Source organism: Pristiophorus japonicus, chromosome 4 (genome assembly GCF_044704955.1).
Source record: "Pristiophorus japonicus isolate sPriJap1 chromosome 4, sPriJap1.hap1, whole genome shotgun sequence".
In the NCBI taxonomy this organism is placed as follows: domain Eukaryota; kingdom Metazoa; phylum Chordata; class Chondrichthyes; family Pristiophoridae; genus Pristiophorus; species Pristiophorus japonicus.
Genome location: NC_091980.1, coordinates 62,136,125 through 62,157,085, shown reverse-complemented (window position 1 = coordinate 62,157,085; position 20,961 = coordinate 62,136,125). Strand labels below are relative to the sequence as shown.

Genomic DNA, 20,961 nt, shown 5'->3' with positions numbered 1-20,961 from the left:
CTTGCATTGACTGACATGATGGGATGCATGTTGTCACACACAAGCTGCACATTAATGGAGTGGACGCCTTTTCTATTCCTGAACTGCTTGGCATCCTCCAAAGGTGCTCGCAAGGTGATGTGGGTACAATCAATGCAGCCCTGTACCGTTGGGAAGCCAGGAATCCTTGAGAACCCCACAGCCCTGTCATGGATTGCTTGAGCGGTCATTGGGAACTTAATAAAGTCATTTCTCCGCGCATACAATGCAGCCATGACCTGGTGAATGGAGACATGTATTCCATGTTGATAGATGGCGCACACTTTTCCAGTTGTAGCTTGAAATGATCCCGAGGCATAGAAGGAAAGTGCAGCTGTAACCTTCACTTCAACAGACAAGGCAGTCCACCTGCCGCTTCTCGGCTGTAATTCTGGTCTCAGCAACTCACAGATCTCACGGACAACTTCTCTGCGGAAACACAGCCTTCTGACACAATCTGCATCACTCAGGTCCAGGTACGAACACCTGACTCGAAATTGCCGAGGTGGGTAAGGTCTCCTGCCCAGCAGCATATGGGCTCTGATGTTCCTGATGTGATGAGCTCTAATCAATTGTCTTCTATGCAGCACAATGATGCAGAACACTCGCAAACGGTGTGGCATTGATATTGCTCCAACCATACTTAACGTTAAAGTTAAACTTTCAAAGAAGGTTAAAGGTGGTGAAGTAGCAGCAAAGCACGCAGCACAGCAGAGTTTCCCAGTTCTGTCTCTGTCTCTCTCTCCCACCCCCCCAACCCACCCCCCCCCGCAAGGTATGTATATGGACCACACCCAAAGGTCTTTTGTTCTCTCACCCTCCCCGCTTCAGTCATGTGACTTCTCTCTCCCTCCTCGTCCACCTCCACCCCCCACCCAGCCTGTTGCAGCCTGGCTGTGAGGTTGATCCCTGCAGCCAGCCAGCCAGCCAGCCTGCCTGTGTCTTCTACGAGCCCAGCCCAGCCAGCCAGCCTGCCTGTGTCTTCTACGAGCCCAGCCCAGCCAGCCAGCCTGCCTGTGTCTTCTACGAGCCCAGCCCAGCCAGCCAGCCTGCCTGTGTCTTCTGCGAGCCCAGCCCAGCCAGCCAGCCTGCCTGTGTCTTCTGCGAGCCTGCGAGCCTGTGGCCAGTTCCCTGTGCTCTCCCCGGTCGTCCCGCACCTATCCCCGGCCGAGTGGCCTCTCGCATCGGGCGGCCCGCTGACTTCCTGGGCCGAATTTTAGGAAGGTAGGACTTAAGTTTTATTTTTTATTTCTTCTTGAATGTTGTTGTACTTTGTTTAGTGCTTTGCAAGGTCCTCTCCGCTTCCCTTCCCGCCCTTATCTCTGGCCGAATGGTCTCAGATGTACCTACTTGCGCTGATTTCTTAACTCTCCACACGGGTTTTCTGTGCAGCCACAAGTGGCCACATATGTTGGCCTAAGTTAGTTTGGAGCAACTATTAGCTGTCCAAAGTGGTTTAAATGGCCAAAACGGGTGCAGGTGGCTGGTAACGCCCCCTTTTGAAAAAAAAACTAAACTGAAAAAATCCTAACTAACTCACTTACACTGGCGCAAATTGAATGTGCAAAATGTGGATTTTTAAGATACTCCAGAAAAATCAAGTTGCTCCAAAAAAAACGGAGCAACTCCTGGGCAATTTTGAGCCCGTAGTCACTGTTGTAAGGTAGAAAACTCTGCAGTAAAACTAAAGTTGACGCTAATTGTTACTTTTGTATCAGCACAACCAATCTATTAATAATTCATTTGGCTATTTTATGTGGTCCAGAGAGATTGAACTAATTTAATTCAGAGAGATTTAACTAACTTAATTCATAAGAAGATCAAAAACATTAAATTGGAAATTAAAAATGCACTGTTCAATTACACAAATTATAAATGAGGTAACATTAACTCCTATTGGTTATTATAAATCTCATATTTTAGCTAAATATGCCTCAGAATTCAAAATGTACACACCTAAAGCTATGTTTAAGACTTTAGGCAAACAGCATATTAATTTAAATAGACATTTAAATATTAAAGTAACCAAAACAGACATGGAATGCGTATTCTGTAATACAACTATAAACCAAAATGCTGCTTTCAATATATGAAGATAAACTCAACTCTTGAAAATGCTTTAGAAAATTACCATTATATGAATAGATTTTAAACATTGGCATTGTCCAACTCAAGACATCCGATGCTTAATTTAACAACCAAAGAAGCAAAATCTGCAGGATAACATAATCTACCTTTAATCCCAATTTCAGATTGTGCATGTGTGTCAACTCGTACATTTTCCGAATGTTGGAATATATTTCTTCCTGGTGTCTGAATTGTTTAAGTACGTGACATTAGTGTTCCCTAGTGTCAGAGCATGTGTTCATATCTGATGTTAAGTGTATACATGTTCCTGATGTTAGAATCTATCTGCACATTTCTCTGGTGCCAGAATGTGTATATTTATTCCAGATGTGTGAGAGCATGTACATGTATCTGTTTTCCTCTGTTCAAATTTCCCTCATAGCAAGGAAGGGGCTGATGTCCAAGTGGGACAGGATACCGGTGACAGAATTTTGTATAGGTTAGAGTTTATGGAGAGTGCAGAAAGTAGACCATCACTAAGAACACTGGAGACTGAGTCTGGAAGTGACAAAAGCATAATTAAAGGTTTCAGTGGCAGTGAAGCTGAGATAGAGGTGTGTAACTAAACTAAATTGGCCTTGTAGCTAAGCTGAATTTTTTTCTGTTAAAATAATGTCGAGGTCCTAATTACATCTTGGACCCCAATGAACATATCATTCATGGGACTCCCAAATGCCTATAGCAGGAGCTACAGACACATTAATCTTACATCAGTAACTGATTTCATTGGAAACCAGCATGAGGATTACTGAAATAGAATAACCTAGTAAATGGTCATCACCATAGGAGAAGTGGGGAGTGCCTACCTGACCAAACTCTTTGAGGAAGTGACATAACAAATGGAATTTGGAAGGCCCTATGATGCTGTGGCTATAAACTTGCAGAAAGCATTCAGTAAGGTTTTGCAGGAAAGATTGCTATACAAACTGAAAAGTTTCCTAGGTAAATATTGAAGATGGATAAGATCAGTTTAACGAGAGGAGGAAGCAGTGTATAGTAGTTACAGGAATTGTATCAAGGTGGGGATTGTTGCTGGTCCCTTATTGTTTCTATTTTTTGTAAATAACATGGGGCTAGATTTTCCACTTTTGTGCAGATCACCTAAAAATGGGCGTTATTTCCGGCGTGGGTGGTAAATATGAGTTTTCAGATCACCGGATTGTCGTCCATTTTCAAAGCCCCTAGTTTCCATTTTAAAAATTGGGCGTTACCGTGAGCGATCTGAAATGGGCGTTAGCGTTAAATCTCTCTGACCTTCTGCCGTAAAGTTGCTAAGGACTTAGCAACGGCATGGCAACACTCGTTTCCCGCGATTCAGGAGGTCAGGGGTCATCATTACATGCGCATAAGAGGAGACAGAGAGAGAGGGAGTGAAGGCGTATGTGGGTGTGGTGTGGATGTTTGTTTGGCTGTTTTGGAAGGGAGGGGGGAGAGTTTCGAGCTTTATAGCAAATTGTGCGAAAAAAGTTAGCTGTTACCAGCCAGATATTTTCTCGAATTTGGTGCCTATAATCGAGGGAGTGGAGGAGGCGACACAGCACGCTGTGGAGACTCACGCTGGCGAGAGCAGTGATCTTGGAGAGGAACAAATGGGAGGACGAAAGAGGGCGAGGAGGTTCTCGGACGAGGCAAATGCCTCCCTCATGCAGGAGGTCGAGTCACGCTGGGGGATTTGACCCAGGGAGGGTGTGGGAAGCCCACCCCAAAGGCCTGCCAGAAGATATGAGCCAAGGTGCGTGAAGGCAACCAATGCCGCAAGTGATGGAACAACCTTGTCAGTTCTGCAAGAGTAAGTATTACATTTATTTACATGTACTTATATATTTAAACAATTTGATTTGTAAGAATCATGAGTGACTATAATCAAATGTGAGGTCTTGCACTTTTACCAGGAATGTTATATTCAAAGCCTGCGGTCACGGTGTACGTCTTTAGGTAAAGAATGATAATTATCACAAAAATCATGATCACATCTGTCACTTATGTGTTGTAACAGTCTCTGTAACAGTACCTAGCAATGATATCATGCAATGATCTCATGCCATGTTGTCCTGTTACCTGTTACAGAAGAAGCTATCAAGGCATAGGGTCGAGCAGAGACAAACAGGTGGGGGGCCACCAGTCATCAGCGATCTCACTGACATCAAGGAGCGGGTGCTCTCACTATTGGGGACCCACCCCTGGTCGGCCACGCAGGCAGCTGCAGAACCTGAAGTGATGCCACGTAAGTAAAGGATACACCATTGCGTGATGTGAAGTCAAAAGGTGCCACACCCACTCATATCCGAACAATAATATGTGATAGATGATTGCTAAAAGCGTCTTCTAAAGAATGCTGGCCTCATGAGAGTCATTGTAATGCAGAATGTGTTGATGATCATGAAATGTGATGTCTGTGAAGATGGTGCTTTTATCGTGCACATGCTGTGTGCAGCGCTGGACTAACCTTGTGACCTTAGCACCCTCTTCTCCTCTAATAACCTCATTTGTATTTTGCAGCTCAGTCAGCAGCGCATCTCAAGACAAGACCACCGAGCCCAGAAGGTGGGGGTGTGGGGCTGGACTCGCCGGACAATCCTACATCTGGTGCTGAGGAGCTCCGATTCTCGCCCGTCAATCTGCTGGGTTCGTTCTCAACAGATGACAGCACGGACTTTGAGGAGCCTGCTTCGCCAGGCTCCAGAAGGCATTCAACCCCAAAGCCATCTAGTGCTCCTCTAGCCATTCCCACTTCCACTCTGGAGGTACCGGGCCCAAGCACCTTGCCACAGGGCACCCCAGGTGTCCCCAGGTCGGCGCCGACCCCGCGGAGGTTTCGTGGACGCGCCAGGTCTGCTCCACGAGCACCAGATAAGAGGGGCGACATGGTAGAGTTGTCCAGGAGGACTGTTGACATAGGTGACCAGATCCTACAGGCATTGGGGGGCATATCCCGACAGCTGGCCGGCATCTCCAGCACCATGACGAAGTACGTTCCGCGGATGGCGGAGGCCCTGGAGGTGATAGCCAGGAACACTGGTGGCACAGGCCTCCCAGTGGTCCCAGAGCGTGGCACTCCACCCCTAGGTTCTATACCCTCAGTGCCAACGACACATGAGAGGCAGACGCAAGATCCTGCTTCTGGATCTGAGAATGTTTCCACATCGGTATCCCCCGCTCCTGGATCCGTGCAACCACCGGCTTTGCCTTCATCTCCCCCAATGAGGCACCGCTTGAGGAGCGCCTCAGCCAGGTGGCATGGAGCGCGGAGGGGAAGGGGGAGAGGTGGGGAGAAGATGGGGAGGGCGGAAGGAAAGTGTGGTGTATGCAACTTGTTGTAAGGTATGGGGAGGGAGGGGGCCATTCTGCTGGTTTGTAATTGTGTTCTGTGTTGCTGGACATGTTGACCATTTGATTGATGTCAATGTTCTAAAAAGTGTTGTGGGGTGCGGTGGGGGTGGGGTATTTTTGACCATTATACTTATGATTTCAGACCAATGGCCGTATTAAATGTTCTTTATTTAACATAATCTTGTTGCGCATTGTCTCAGATTGCTGGACTGTTACACACTGGTGATTCCTTAACATGAAATGGTATAATTAAACTTAACTTCAATCAACTTAAACTTTAACTGGCACCAAGGTGATGCACATCATTGATGTTTGAGCTGCATACACAGTAATGTCAATAATAGCAATGTTCTTTCAGGCAAAGCGCTCATTTATGAGCTGCTGACGTAAGAGTCTTGCAGCTATGTAGCCACCACGGGCCCTTTCCTGCGGTCTGGAGGGGGCGTGGGCATGGTTGCATAGACAGCCTGATTGTCTGGCCCTAGGTCAGCATCCAGCCCCTCGTCCTCCTCTTCCTCTCTCTCCTGAGGTGGACCATCAGTCCCTTCTGGCAATTCTTGCCCCCTCCTGATAGCCAAGTTGTGCAGCATGGAGCACACGACCACGAATTGGGCTACCTGATCAGGGTTGTATTGTAGCTCCCCTCCCGAGTGCTCCAGGCATCTAAAGCACTGCTTAAGCACACCAATGATTTTCTGGACCACATTGCGTATGACTCTGTGGCTCTCTTTGTATCGCTTCTCAGCCTCGGTGTGGGTGTCACATAGAGGGTCATCAGCCAGGTGGCTAGGCCATATCATTTGTCACCAAGCATCCAGCATTGACCTTCTGGCTGACTGATAAACATGTCAGAGACAGCGCTCTCACGCAGGATGTGAGCCTCATCGATGCAACCTGGAAATTTGGCATTCACTGCCATAATTATCTGGTTGTGGTCGACAACGAGTTGGACCTTCAGGGAGTGAAATCCTTTTCGACTGCGAAAAACCTCTGCGTCCTGACAAGGTGCCCGCATGGTGATGTGCGTACAGTGTATTGCTCCCTGCACCTTGGGGAAGTTAGCAATTCGGTAGAATCCTACAGCCCTGTCAGTCTGAGCCTCCGTGGTCATAGGGAAGCTGATAAAGTCCATCCTACATGCGTACAGGGCTTCAGTGCCCTGTCTAATGCAGCAATGTGTGGCATGCTGAAATATAGCGCAAATGTCGACCCCGGAGACGTGAAAGGAACCGGACGCGTAGAACGACAATGCCGCGGTGTCCTTGACCTCGACGGACAGTGATGTCCTGAAGGTGCAGGCAGGCTGCAGATCTGCCTGATGAGCTGGCATATCTCACTGATAACCACTTTGCGGAAGCGCAGTCTCCGAAGGCAGGCGTTCTCGGATAAGTCGAGGTAAGACCGCTTCTCCCTGTAAGTGCGGGGGATGTATGGTCTGGTCCTCCTCAGCAGTCTGGCACATCTTAGATTGGGCACATAATGCTTTGGATTAGACGTTGTGCCATTTGCACTCTGCAGTATCGATTGTAATCGATGCAGGCTGAGAAATGGCTGGCCCCATTCCAATAACTATGTATAATGCCGATTGTTCACAAGCAATACATTTTGCCACTAAGACACCTAAAGTAAAACCTAATGGTCCACAGTACGATAAGATGTCTGTTCAGATGGTCACATCAACTGAAAAGAACTCGAGTACATCCAAACTCCCCCGAAGTTGAAGCAGCCTTTTCAATGAAGCAACCTGCGATTTACAAAATGGTGAACTGTGATTAGTTCAGATCAGTTCAATTTTTTCACAACGGCTTTTTCAGCGAGCGATATTGTCGGTGAGATGTGTGCAAGGTGCTGAAAGTGATGCTGGGCGACATACTGGGCGTTAGTTTAGGCAAATGTGATCTTTACGACAAAATAAAGTGGGCGATCGGTATTATTGAATCTCGGCATTAAGTACATGCCGAAAGTAACGCTGGGCGATATTATGGGCATTGGTTTCGCCCATTCTGATGATTCCGCCCAAGAAAAGTGGGCGGGCGGTATTATTTTTTCTCGCCGTTACATACATGCCGTAAGTAACACTCGGTGATAAGTGACCGAGAAATGGGCGTCAGTTTCCATTTTGTGCCTAAATGGGCGCTATCTGGGCATTACACCTCATTTCAGCGTTAAAATGAACGTTAAATGGGCGGCATGCATGCAAAAATAATGGAAAATCTAGCCCCTGGATTCAAAGACGCAGTGCAAGGTGATCACATTTTTATTGGGCTAGGATGGGGAACTGGGTAGAATGACAGTCAATTCTGATAAAACTGCCAAGGAACTCTGAACAGAAGGACACTGACAAAATTTGTAGCTGGGAAGTATCATGGAAGATGCGGTTCAATACTTCTATAATATCCTCTTGGAGATGTTTCGCTTTGAGATGTGCCTCATAGTTCATCCCTCTAAAAGTGAGGATCAGTCTCTTTGCTCTCCTTTGCACTGTCTGTAGGGCCTGGAAATGGCCGCTTGTATGTCTCACCAACTAGAATTGTACTTGAGTACAGCTGACTAGAGTACTGTACAGCTCTTGCATGATTTCTGAGAATTTGAAGTTAACTAATTTTGAAATATAACACAGAATTCTATTTATTGCTACCTCTTACTGTTTAGATATAGTAGGGTCTATTTTAACACCCTTCCCTCATCCCTGCTGGGTGGGAACAGTGCATGAAAGTATGTAAAATCAGGCGAGTCGACTTACGAGTCCAAGATTACTCCATTCTTGCACATACTATATTATCTTCTCAATTTTCTTCAGTGGCGAATTTGAGTGGCTTTGCAGGAACATAAATGTCATTATTAAATGGGTCCTTATGTCGTTAAGTACCAGCTCTAACTTTCTGGGGCGACTGTAATTCATTTTAGCAGCGCAAATGCAGCAATTTCTTGAAACTCACAAGAAGGTTAATAGTGAGCTCCAGCTTTTGCGTGGCTTATGGCATTTTGTGGCAGTTTGTAACTCACAACCTATCTCGTCGTCGTCACAAAGAGTCGGGTTATGCACACACTAATAATGGCGTTCTGGGCCCATGTTGTTCAATTTTGCTGCAGGGAAATCTTGCATTTTAAATTTGTTCTTGTCGATATTATAATCAAAAAATGAATCTATTAGATGTAAATAAACAGTTAGTGTATTTAAGGAGATGGCTTAAGTCTGAAAGGCATTTATCTTAAAGTATTTTACATAGAATACCAAATGTTAATTATTAATGTGTTTTCTTTTTCCTCCAGAGGCATGCTGGGCATAGTTATTGCTGCTATGATTATTGGCTGGTGCAGTTTGTCAGCTTCTAAAATCTTCATCTCTGCCTTGGCAATGGAGGGACAGCAATTACTGGTGGCATATCCTTGTGCTTTATTATATGGAGTTTTTGCTCTCATCTCAGTTTTTTAAATGTCTTCATGAATGAAATATGGCTCCATAATCTGAACTCAAATCAGAAACAGATGCAAGTCCCCTGTCATTCAAATGGTTTAAAAAAAGTTGAGATTTTTCTAATTCCACGGTTTCAAGGGAGCAATTGGACAAATACCTTATGTTCTTAGATTTCCTTTTTAAATGCTGAATTGAAGTGTCCAATTCAGTGATTAAACATGTCAAAAGTGCAGATTGGAAACCATTTATTTTCACCGATTTCAGTATTGTAGATTATTGTAAGGGAATTTGCCTGTATCTTGTTATACAGCTCTACCATAATGGAGGGCTGGAAATTCCACTGTTTCAGATGTAATTATTTTTATTGTAAGAGTTGTCAAGACCACCATGGAAAAACAGTGTAAATAGAGCAATATGCACGTTACCCTAAGCAATTACTTTGAGGCAAAAACTAAGTGTAATACTGAAAAACATAATTAAATATTTATTTTAAAATTATATTTCCTTCATTTCTTTTGGTTCATGGTCCAGAAAAAATTCTCTCAGGAGACGGGAAAATTTCATAGTTTGTGAAGAAGTATCAGGGAGGCAGAAGAGTTACAGAATGTGCTGTACACACTTTCCAAAGTGTTAAGTCAAAAAAAGGTACAAATCCAACTGATAGCCGTTTCATGTTACAGTTTTGAAATTAGTCATCATTTGACCGCAGTGTTTACCTGGTCCATGGAAAAAATAAAACACTCTCATACCAGCTCCAATTTGTAAGTTTCAAATATCTTCGTTTTTTTATGTTGCCTGTTTATTTTGTTCTCCTGTTTAAGCAACATACCCTATCCATTATATTTGTAGTAAATTGGTTAATCTCTGATTCAGTACATGGGTAGTGCTGTATTTTACTGGTAACTTGGTGGAATCCTGTTCTGAACTAATAGAATAAAATCTCTTTTGTTGGAAGTTCTTAGAATTAAAGCAGTGTTGCTAAAATGTTAAATCATGTTTCAGTATCCAGTTTCTGGACTTATTCAGACTCTTTAGAAATCTGGCCTCATGTTGTTAAGTCTGGAGCTTCAGGTAGGGCCTGGGACAAAGCTTTGGAAAAGCAAAGTTCTATTGTGACTTCGAAGTGGTTTCCCTTAGGTGTTTTCGAAGCACCCCCACTTTACAATAGTTCTAACGCTGGGATTGATTACTGTACTGAACAGATGAATGAGTCAGGGACGGGTACCTTGGTCTGAGTACCGGCAATGCTTTTATTAAAGTTAAAACACACACCTGCACCCAGTAAAACCACACACACCCTGGTGTGTAAAACAAACAAATGCAGTACAATGCACAGTCTGGCCCCTCTAAACGGGCTCCTATCGCGAAGTACCCACATCTAAAACACCCCTTACTGGATCCAAAATTGCACCACTAAGTCTGTCCAACAGAAATGTGCGTACGCTTATGCTCCTTGCAAAAGCCTCCCCACTAAAACCTCTAAAGCTTGGTTGAGACACATGACACTCTTTCAAACTATGCAGTGGTCTTAAAGATCCGTGGGCTGCGATAAATGCTCACCAATTACCCCTCTGGCTTGCTCGCTGCTTCTCCCAATGAGGCATATCTTCTGGGTCCGTACCAAACTGTGGTATTCAAATCCAGTCTCAAGATCAGCCTCCCAGTCGAAGTAGCAAGGCTCTCTTGGCTCGTAGATGATGGTTTCTTCTCTCCGTTCCAGGTGGAGTGCTCGGTGCTTGTGCGTTGCAAACAGGCATATAAGAGGGGAGAGAAAGATGGCTGCCAACTGCCGTTCTCTTAAAGTCCAACTGTCCTCCCTGTCTGAGGCTGTCCAACTGAAAAGCAGGTCACATCTCCAGCCTGTCTCTTTGTTACTGGGGCTCTTCCTGTGGATCTGGTTCCGAAAAGTCTGGGTGGCCACATCGTTTCCTTTGTCTTTCGATGGCCTGAAACACCGGCCACTTTACTTAATGTCTCACTGATGGGTTCCCATTCCATGACAAAAGGCACCCAATTAACCACGATGTTCTTGCTTTCAGCCATTCTCATTCCGTCCAGCTGATGTGTATTCAAGTTAAAACATGTTTGGACTGGCCCAGGTTAGCTCTTCTGCTGTACAGTGAGTGTGTCCCAGCAAAGTTCAAAACTTATAAGTCCAAAAGTTTACGTCGATGTTTTCGCTGAATCTTACAACTTTGTGTATAGTTATCAAATGGAACCATATGCAATACAAGATTACCGCCCTAGGTGCTATTAATCGTAATAAGTTGTCATGTATTCAACTATCATTGTAACCCATGTATAAGCTGACCTAAGTTGTACACCTTGAGAACATTGACCACAAGGGGCGAACTTGTGGGAGTCACTTCTAACCTGGACTTTCAGATATAAAAGGGGAAGCTCCACCCAACTTCATCACTTGAGGTCTTGGTAATAAAGGTAACTGGTCACAGAGTGACATTCTCTCAAGTATGGGCCTCGTGTGCATTTATACTGTATAGTAAGGACATATCAGTTGTAGTGTTCACAAGTGATCTCAAATGACAGTAAAGAGACTCGGGGAGTGGGGGGGCCAAACTTCGATAGCGCTCTGTTTGGGGCCAGTAACCGAGGTGAGGCAGGACTTCCTGCGTCCGGCGCAGATGTCTCGCCCCTGCAGCGAAATTCAGGCTACCGCCCCCGAGAGGAAGTGAAGCGCAATGTTGCGCGCTCCACTTCCTCTCGGGAGCGGGACTGGGTGCTAGCCGCAGGAATTTACCAACGCTACACGGAGCGCCGTGTAACGCTGGAGGGAGCACAGAGTCCTCCCCTTCAGTTAAAGGGGCCACCACTTCTCCACCGAGGAGCAGGGTGTCATGGCAGTGGCCTGGCACAGAAGCAGAGTGCCGGGCTGCAACATGGTGGAACGGAACCCACGAATTCCACAAGGTAAGTCGGCCATGGAAATAAAATGGCGCCACGCACCTCCCCTTTAATTTCCACCCCGCGAGCGAAGTGCAGCCTGGTTTGTCATCTGCGAGGCTAGTGCGGACACCACCAGCGGTGGCCTTATGGGGCGCTACCGAAGTTCCACTCCAGGGCGAAACCGGGTCGTTGCACATGGCGATGATGTTAGCTGCGTACTACCGGTTTGCACCTTTGCTAACTACTGTAGAATTTCGCGGGAGGCAGTAGCAGCCCCACACCCCGGGTGAGAAATCGTTTGCGACTCCTGTTATTGGCCCCATGGTGTACATCATCAAGTGAAGTAAATGTGGCCATGGTGAGGCCATCTCTGGTGTCCTGGGCAACAATGTGGTTGGGTGGTGATGACCTGTGTCCTGTGCAGCATCAGGTTATTGCGGAGAAGGTTGGTATTGCTGGTGATGCTGGTGATGGTCCTGTTGGGGCTGATGGTGGTGAGATTCTGAGGAATAAGGTGAGATTTTTTTTCAAGGGCACCGATGCTGATGGAATGGATGACAGCTGAAGTTGAGATGACAGAAGTGATCTGTCAATGGTCAGATAGGTTGCTCCAAGGAGGGGACACTGGATAGAGAGTTCACTGCAAACACTTCAAACCTCCATGAAGCTGAAAAATGTATTCCAAATCCTGAAGGCTCCAGCTTCTCAGATTGGAAATTGAACAGCTGTGAAATGGTAGCTTTGTACCACTTCTGCAGCTGTCAGCTAGTCAAACCAATCCAGAGTTGTTGAGAACCCGACACATTTGCCTAACATGATACTCAAGGGACAGGAATCTCATAAAAAAACTTGGAAAATTTCTTTGGACCTGGTAAAATATAGCTTAAATAGCTTTAAGCAGCTTCTTAACTATCACAATTGTCTGACACGCCGCTTCGTGCTGGGTCTGCAAACCGCAGGCAGAGCCGACACTTTGGAAATTCACAAGGAGGCGGGTTCACAGCGGACTTCCTCCCCACTGTCAATCACGGGCATTTTGACAGTGGACCCGCCTTCAAACACACGGTAAGATTCCGGCCCTTATTTCAGTTTCTGTATCTAATTTGGCTCTAATTCACCCTATTTCCTTCTCTGGTTCTTTCTCTATTCTTAAATCTCATTGGTTAAGGAGATAGACTTTTGGTCCCGGATGTCACATTATCAGCTCGCATTTCCAGCAATTTGGAACACAAAAATAATTCGAGCTGAAGGGTGAGAGGAAAAGAAATCTAACAAATGGGCCCCGCAGCGAGATACTCCGCTCCAGCAAATTCTGGGCCATGAAGTGCTCTGTCAGCGGAGCAGCTCACGTAGTCTGATTCATTGCCAGCAGATGGCAGTACAAGCGTGGAGCAGGGAAGCAGACATTTCTTTCCCTTTGAACTCCGTGCTAAAAAGATGGAAACAAAATCAGCATAGTCACGTAAACAATGGAAACGGTACCTCTCCTCAGCAGTATTTAGAGTTGAGACAAAATAGGAGCAGAGGAGCTGAATGGGGCGCAAATGCTTTACTCGAGGTTGAATGACAGTATTACAAAGCAAGGGAATAGATATACTACACCACAACTGCCCAATTTTGGAGTGGGCAGAGGGCCATTCTGCAAGTTCCCCCAGTGTTGCTGCTAGTTCCTGCTGGAACTGATTGTAGATGTTGAATTGCGGCCATCTATACTTGGACATGAGAATTAAATGATAGGAGAACAATGGGAATAGATTCAAAAGAGAATTGGATAAATATTTGAAGGGAAAGGAATTGCAGGGCTATGAGGAAAGAGCAGGAGAGTGGGATTAATTGGATAGCTCTACCAAAGGGCTAGCACAGGCTCGCTGGACCGATTGACCTCCTTCTGTGCTGTATCATCCTATGATTCTGTGTAATCTGACATATTTCTCATCACTAAAGATTAAATGCTGGGAGTCAGGAAGGACATTGCATAAATATTTTCTACAGATAACTCATAGCATATATTTTGATCCTTCACATCTCTTTTCAATGTCAGCTGGGTTCCATGCAGATTAAGCTGATGGTATGTACAGTGGATCTAAAAATATTCTTTCACGTTTCACAAACTGATTCGAAGGAGGGAGAGGTCTGGCTCCAGCATCCTATTACTAAGTATCTTGGAGAGAGCATCAATCACACAGCAGGCGCATCTTTTTCACCAAACCCTTCATACGAGGCACCAAGATTAAGCAGTTGGTGATGAGCAAACCTGATATGTAGCATTGGACTTGGACATCTATAACATTGAGGTAACTGGCATGCTGCAAGCTGCCAAGTAGGTCTTTTAACTAAGTAGCATAGTGATTATCTGACTGGAATCGTCTAGACTAATGGTCCGAAAACCTGAGTTTAAATCCCTGAATTTAAATTCAGTAAATTAAATAAATCGGGAATAAAAAGGTAGTAGCAGTAATGATGAACATGAATTGTCGTAAAAACCCAGCTGGTTCACTAATATCTTTCAGGGAAGGACATCTATCTGCCACTCTTATCTGGCCTATATGTGATTCCAGATCCACAGCAATGAGGTTGACTTTTAACTGCCCTCTGAAATGACCTAGCAAGCCACTCACCTGTACCTAACCCCTAAAAAGAAGTTTACTAAGAATACAACCGGATACAACAGCATTGACCTAGACACTGGTCACGACAAAGGCACACCCAGCTCAGTCGACCCTGCAAAGTCCTCCTCACTAACATCTGGGGACTTGTGTAAAAATTGGGAGAGCTGTCCCAGAGATTAGTCAAGCAGCAACCTGGCATAGTCATATTCACAGAATCATCTTTCAGTCAATGTCCCAGATATTGTCCCACTGGCAGGACTGACCCACCAAAGATGGCGGCACAGTGGTATACAGTCGGGAGGGAATGGCCCTGGGAGTCCTCAACATTGACTCCAGACCCCATGAAGTCTCACGGCATCAGTTCAAACATGGGCAAGGAACCTCCTGTAGATTACCACCAATCCCATCCTCAGCTGATGAATCAGTACTCCTCCATGTTGAACATTACTTGAAAGAAGCACTGAGGGTAGCAAAGGCACAGAATTTACTCTGGGTAGGGGACTTCAATGTCCATCACCAAGAATGGCTCGGTAGCACCCTACTGACTGAGCTGGCCGAGTCCTGAAGGACATAACTGCCAGACTGGGCCTGTGGCAGATGGTGAGAGAACCAACACGAGGGAAAAACCTATTTGACCTCGTCCTCACCAGTCTATCTGTCGCAGGTGCATCTTTCCATGACAGCATTGGTAGCAGTGACCACTACACAGTCTTTCTGGAAACGAAATCCCAGCTTCACACTGAGGACACCCTCCATCGTATTGTGTAGCACTACCAACATGCTAAATGGGATAGATTCAGAACAGATTTAGCAGCTCAAAACTGGGCATCCATAGGCCATCAGCACAGAATTGTATTCCATCACAATCTGTAAACTCATGTCCCAGCATATCCCTCATTCTACCATTATCATCAAGCCAGGGGACCAACCTTTCTTCAATGAGGAGTGTAGAAGAACATGCCAGAAGCAGTACCAGGAGTACCTAAAAATGAGGTGCCAACCTGGTGACGCAGCCCCTCCAATGGGTTGTGCGGGCGAATAAAAATACCGCGCATGTGCAGTTTTTGTATTGAAAAGTAGGCTGTGCAGGATCCTTGCAGCGTTGCATAGCTGTGGAGCTTAAGGGGAACATTGCTCCTGACTCCCCAAAGCCTTTCCACCATCTACAAGGCACAAGTCAAGAATGTGATGGAATAATCTCCACTTACCTGGATGAGTATAGCTCCAACAGCATGCAAGAAGCTCAAACACCATCCGGGACAAAGCAACCCACTTGATTGGCATCCCATCCACCCACTTCAACATTTACTCCCTCCACCACTGCCGCACTCTGTAACATCTACAAGATGCACTGCAGCAACTCACCAAGGCTTTTTCGACAGCACCTCCCAAACCCATAACCGCTATCACCTAGAAGGACAAGGGCAGCACATAAGAATTAGGAACAGAAGTAGTCCATACGACCCTTCAAGCTTGCTCCACCATTCAATATGATCATGGGGGATCATTGACCTCAAATCCACTTTCCCACCCGATCCCCATATCCCTTGATTCCCCTTGAGTCCAAAAATCTATCTATCTCAGCCTTGAATATATTCAGAGACCCACCATCCATAGCTCTTTGAGGCAGAGAATTCCAAAGATTCACAACCCTGTGAGTGAAAAAAATCCTCATCTCTGTCTTGAATGGCCAACCCCTTATCCTGAAACTATGCCCCCCAGTACTGAACTCTCCAGCCAGGGGAAATAATCTCTCAGCATCTATCTGTCAATCCCCCTCAGAACCTGATATGTTTCAATATCATCTCTCATTCTTCTAAACCCCAGAGAGTATAGGCCCAATCTATTCAATCTCTCATCATAGGACAACCCTCTCAGCCCAGGGATCAATCCAGTGAACCTTTGTTGCAACGCCTTTAAGGCAAGTATTTCCTTTCTCAGATAAGGAGACCAAAACTGTGCACAATACTCCAGGTGTGGTCTCACCAAAGCCCTGTACAATTGTATTAAGATTTCCTTACTTTTGTACTCCAACCCTCTTGCAATAAAGGCCAACATGCCATTTGTCTTCCTGATTGCTTGCTGTACCTACATGCTAACTGTTGTGTTTCCTGTACGAGGACACCTAAATCTCTCTGAACACCAATATTTAATCGATTCTCACCATTTAAAAATCATTCTGTTTTTCTATTATTCCTACCAAAGTGAATAACCTGACATTTCCCCGCATTATACTCCATCTGCCACCTTATTTCCCACTCGCTTAGTCTATCTATATCCCTTTGCAGGCTCACAGCCTCCTTTCCCACCTAACTTTGTATCATCAACAAACTTGGATACATTGCTCTCGATCCCTTCATCTAAATCATTAATATAGATTGTAAATATCTGAAGCCCAAGCACTGATCCTTGCGGCATCCCACTAGTTACAGCCTGTTAATCAATCCTCTATCCATAGTAATATATTACTCCCAGCCCCATGAGCCCTTATCTTGTGCAACAACCTTTTATGTGGCACCTTATTGAATGCCTTTTGGAAATCCAAATATACTACATCTACTTGTTCTCCTTTTTCTACCCTGCCAGTTACAACCTCAAAAAACTCGAGTAAATTTGTTAAACACGATTTCTCTTTCATAAAACCCTGTTGACACTGCATTATGATTTCTAAGTGCCCTGTTACCACTTCCTTAACAATGGATTCCAGCATCTTGCTGACAACGGATGTCAGGCTGACTGGCCTGTAGTGTCCTGTTTTCTCTCTCACATCTTACTTGAATAGTTTAGCAGGTGCATGGGAATACTATCACCTGCAAGTTTCCCTCCAAGTCACACACCATCCTGACTTAGAAAAATATCACCATTCCTTTAGTGTCACGGGATCAAAACCCTGGAACTCCCTCCCTGGGAGTACCTTCACCTCACAGACTGCAGTGGTTCAAGAAGGCAACTCACCACCACATTCTCAAGGGCAATAAGGGATGGGCAATAAATGCTGGCCTTGCTAGCTATGCCCACTTCCCTTGAATGAATAAAAAGACATTGGTTGTGTTGTGTATCTGTAAAGCATACCCTCCCGCCACCCGGGAGCGCATCCCCTGAAGTCCCAAGGGATCCCAGCATCCCTTGGGAGTACTGCATATAAGCTGGCCCCTAAGGCCTGTTCCTCACTCTGGAGTGTCTTAATAAAGACTGAGGTCACTGTTACTTTGAGGTCACTGTTACTTTAACCTCCCTGTGTGCAATCTCATCTGTGTTAGGATGACAATAAATGGCGACGAGAATACGAATCCAACGCAGAGATGCAGCAAACTGTGGGCATCCTGAAGAAGTTCTCGGAGAGTGAGGACTGGGAAGCCTATCTCGAACGGCTAGACCAGTACTTTGTAGCAAATGAGCTGGACGGAGAAGGAAGTGCTGCAAAAAGGAGAGTGGTCCTCCTCACGGTCTGCGGGACACCGACCGACAGCCTCATGAAGAACCTTCTGGCTCCAGTGAAACCCACAGATAAGTCGTATCAGGAGCTGTGTACACTGGTTCAGGAGCATCTTAACCCGAGGGAGAGCATGCTGATGGCGAGGTATTGGTTCTACACATGCCAGCGATCTGAAGGTCAGGAAGTGGCGAGCTACGTCGCCGAGCTAAGGTGACTTGCAGGACAATGCGAGTTTGATGGCTACCTGGAGCAGATGCTCAGAGACTTTTTTGTACTGGGCATTGGCCACAAGACCATCCTACGAAAACTTTTGACTGTATAGACACTGACCCTCTGTAAGGCCATTGCGATAGCACAGGCGTTTATGTCCACCAGTGATAACACCAAACAAATCTCTCATCACAAAAGTGTTAGCAATGTTCATAAATTAACTGGAACTGAGTTTGCGAGCAGAAATGTACAGGGCAGATTTTCAAAAGGCATTCGATAAGGTGCCACACAAAAGGTTACTGCAGAAGATAAAGGTACGCGGGGTCAGTGGAAATGTATTAGCATGGATAGAGAATTGGCTGGCTAACAGAAAGCGGAGAGTCGGGATAAATGGGTCCTTTTCGGGTTGGAAATCGGTGGTTAGTGGTGTGCCACAGGGATCGGTGCTGGGACCACAACTGTTTACAATATACATCGATGACCTGGAAGAGGGGACGGAGTGTAGTGTAACAAAATTTGCAGATGACGCAAAGATTAGTGGGAAAGCGGGTTGTGTAGAGGACAGAGAGAGGCTGCAAAGAGATTTGGATAGGTTAAGCGAATGGGCTAAGGTTTGGCAGATGGAAAACAATGTCGGAAAGTGTGAGGTCATCCACCTTGGGAAAAAAAACAAAAAAAGGGAATACTATTTGAATGGGGAGAAATTACAACATGTTGCGGTGCAGAGGGACCTGGGGGTCCTTGTGCATGAATCCCAAAAAGTTAGTTTGCAGGTGCAGCAGGTAATCAGGAAGGCGAATGGAATGTTGGCCTTCATTGCGAGAGGGATGGAGTATAAAAGCAGGGAGGTCCTTCTGCAACTGTATAGGGTATTGGTGAGGCCGCACCTGGAGTACTGCATGCAGTTTTAGTCGCCTTACTTAAGGAAGGATATACTGGCTTTGGAGCGGGTACAGAGACGATTCACTAGGCTGATTCCGGAGATGAGGGGGTTACCTTATGATGATAGATTGAGTAGACTGGGTCTTTACTCGTTGGAGTTCAGAAGGATGAGGGATGATCTTATAGAAACATTTAAAATAATGAAAGGGATAGACAAGATAGAGGCAGAGAGGTTGTTTGCACTGGTTGGGGAGACTAGAACTTGGGGGGCACAGCCTCAAAATACGGGGGAGCCAATTTAAAACCGAGTTGAGAAGGAATTTCTTCTCCCAGAGGGTTGTGAATCTGTGGAATTCTCTGCCCAAGGAAGCAGTTGAGGCTAGCTCATTGAATGTATTCAAATCACAGATAGATAGATTTTTAACCAATAAGGGAATTAAGGGTTATGGGGAGCGGGCGGGTAAGTGGAGCTGAGTCCACGGCCAGATCAGACATGATCTTGTTGAATGGCGGAGCAGGCTCGAGGGGCTAGATGGCCTACTCCTGTTCCTAATTCTTATGTTCTTATGTTATTATGTACATCAAAGAGTTCATCACTGTCCTAGGCAGCACCATAGTCAAGGTCACCTGCAAGGGCACGGTGCATGAACTGCCATGCTGGATTGTCCCGGGCGATAGCCCCACACTGCTTGGAAGGAGCTGGCTGGGCAAAATCCGCTGGAACTGGGATGACATTCGAGCGCTATCACATGTCGATGAGGCCTCATGTACTCAGGTTCTTAACAAATTTCCTTCCCTTTTTGAGCCAGGCATTGGAAACTTTTCCGGGGCGAAGGTGCGGATCCACTTGGTCCCAGAGGCATGACCCATTCACTACAAGGCGCGAGCGGTACCTCACATGATGAGGGAGAGAGTGGAAATCGAGCTGGACTGGCTGCAACGCGAGGGCATCATCTCCCCAGTGCACACACAAAGGATCAACGACACCACGCCGGACCAGGAAGTCGAACTCATCACGCCCAACAGCCCAGCAAGGTCAGGCTCACCCAGCAGCCCTGCAGGGCCAACAACACGCCAGCCCAGCGAGGGCACAGCCAACACACCAGAACAGATATTTGTACCGAGGTGGTCCACCAGGGAAAGAAAGGCTCCCGACTGCCTCACCTTGTAAATAGTTTTCACTTTGACTTTGTGGGGGAGTGATGTTGTGTATCTGTAAAGCATGCCCTCCCATGTACTGCCACCAGGGAGCGCATCCCCTGAAGTCCCAAGGGATCCCAGCATCCCTTGGGAGCACTGTATATAAGCCAGTCGCTAAGGCCTGTTCCTAACTCTGGCGTGTCTTAATAAAGACTGAGGTCACTGTTACTTTAACCTCCCGGTGTGCAGTCTTTTCTGTGTTCAGAACACAATAGGTCACTCATACCGATGTAGGGGGTTTTTGCTCTGCCCAATTTCGGGGGTCTTTGGTGGTTGTTGGTATATTGGGCCTCTCCGTCCCTTCTAGGGGACAGCTCAGCAGCTTATGGCTCGCTGACCACTAAACTGGTGGTTTCGAAGCGCTCTAGCACCCCTATCTGGTTCTGACCTCAGAATTTTTGGTGGATAATGAGCTCCCACAAGGAAAGGAAAACAAAAAAAAACGCTCAGAGACAAGTGGTCCTTGGAACGAAAAAAACGTGTAAGTCCAATTTATTAACCACGGTAAGTTTCCAACAAAGTCAAACTTCATCAAAACACATATCTGACTCACACTTATAAACTATGAAAATCTATGGGAAGAAACGGACACAATGAAAACCCTGTGCAATTTTACCTTTACAAGACATTTCCAACACCACCCCCACTCCCCTTTTTACCTGACTGACCGAGGCTGACAGTTGGGAAAAGAAACCGCAGGATAATACTTACAATCCCTTTTGACAGTTATTGTTTTTTTAGCCTTAGGATGGTTGGTTTATGGGGTAGCTGGAGTGAATGTTGCCTCTCCCAGTTAGTTCGGTCTCCGGTTCTTCAGCTGGTTGGCC

At 45.9% G+C, this 20,961-nt stretch overlaps 1 long non-coding RNA gene across 1 annotated transcript; it reads left to right on the top strand.

Annotated features, from left to right (window-relative positions):
* The first annotated feature begins 12,825 nt into the window (after nucleotides 1-12,825).
* Nucleotides 12,826-20,308, top strand: LOC139262069 (uncharacterized). The gene is made up of 2 exons (XR_011592880.1): nucleotides 12,826-12,862; nucleotides 19,744-20,308. It is a non-coding gene; the product is annotated as an uncharacterized lncRNA (long non-coding RNA).
* Nucleotides 20,309-20,961: the final 653 nt, after the last annotated feature.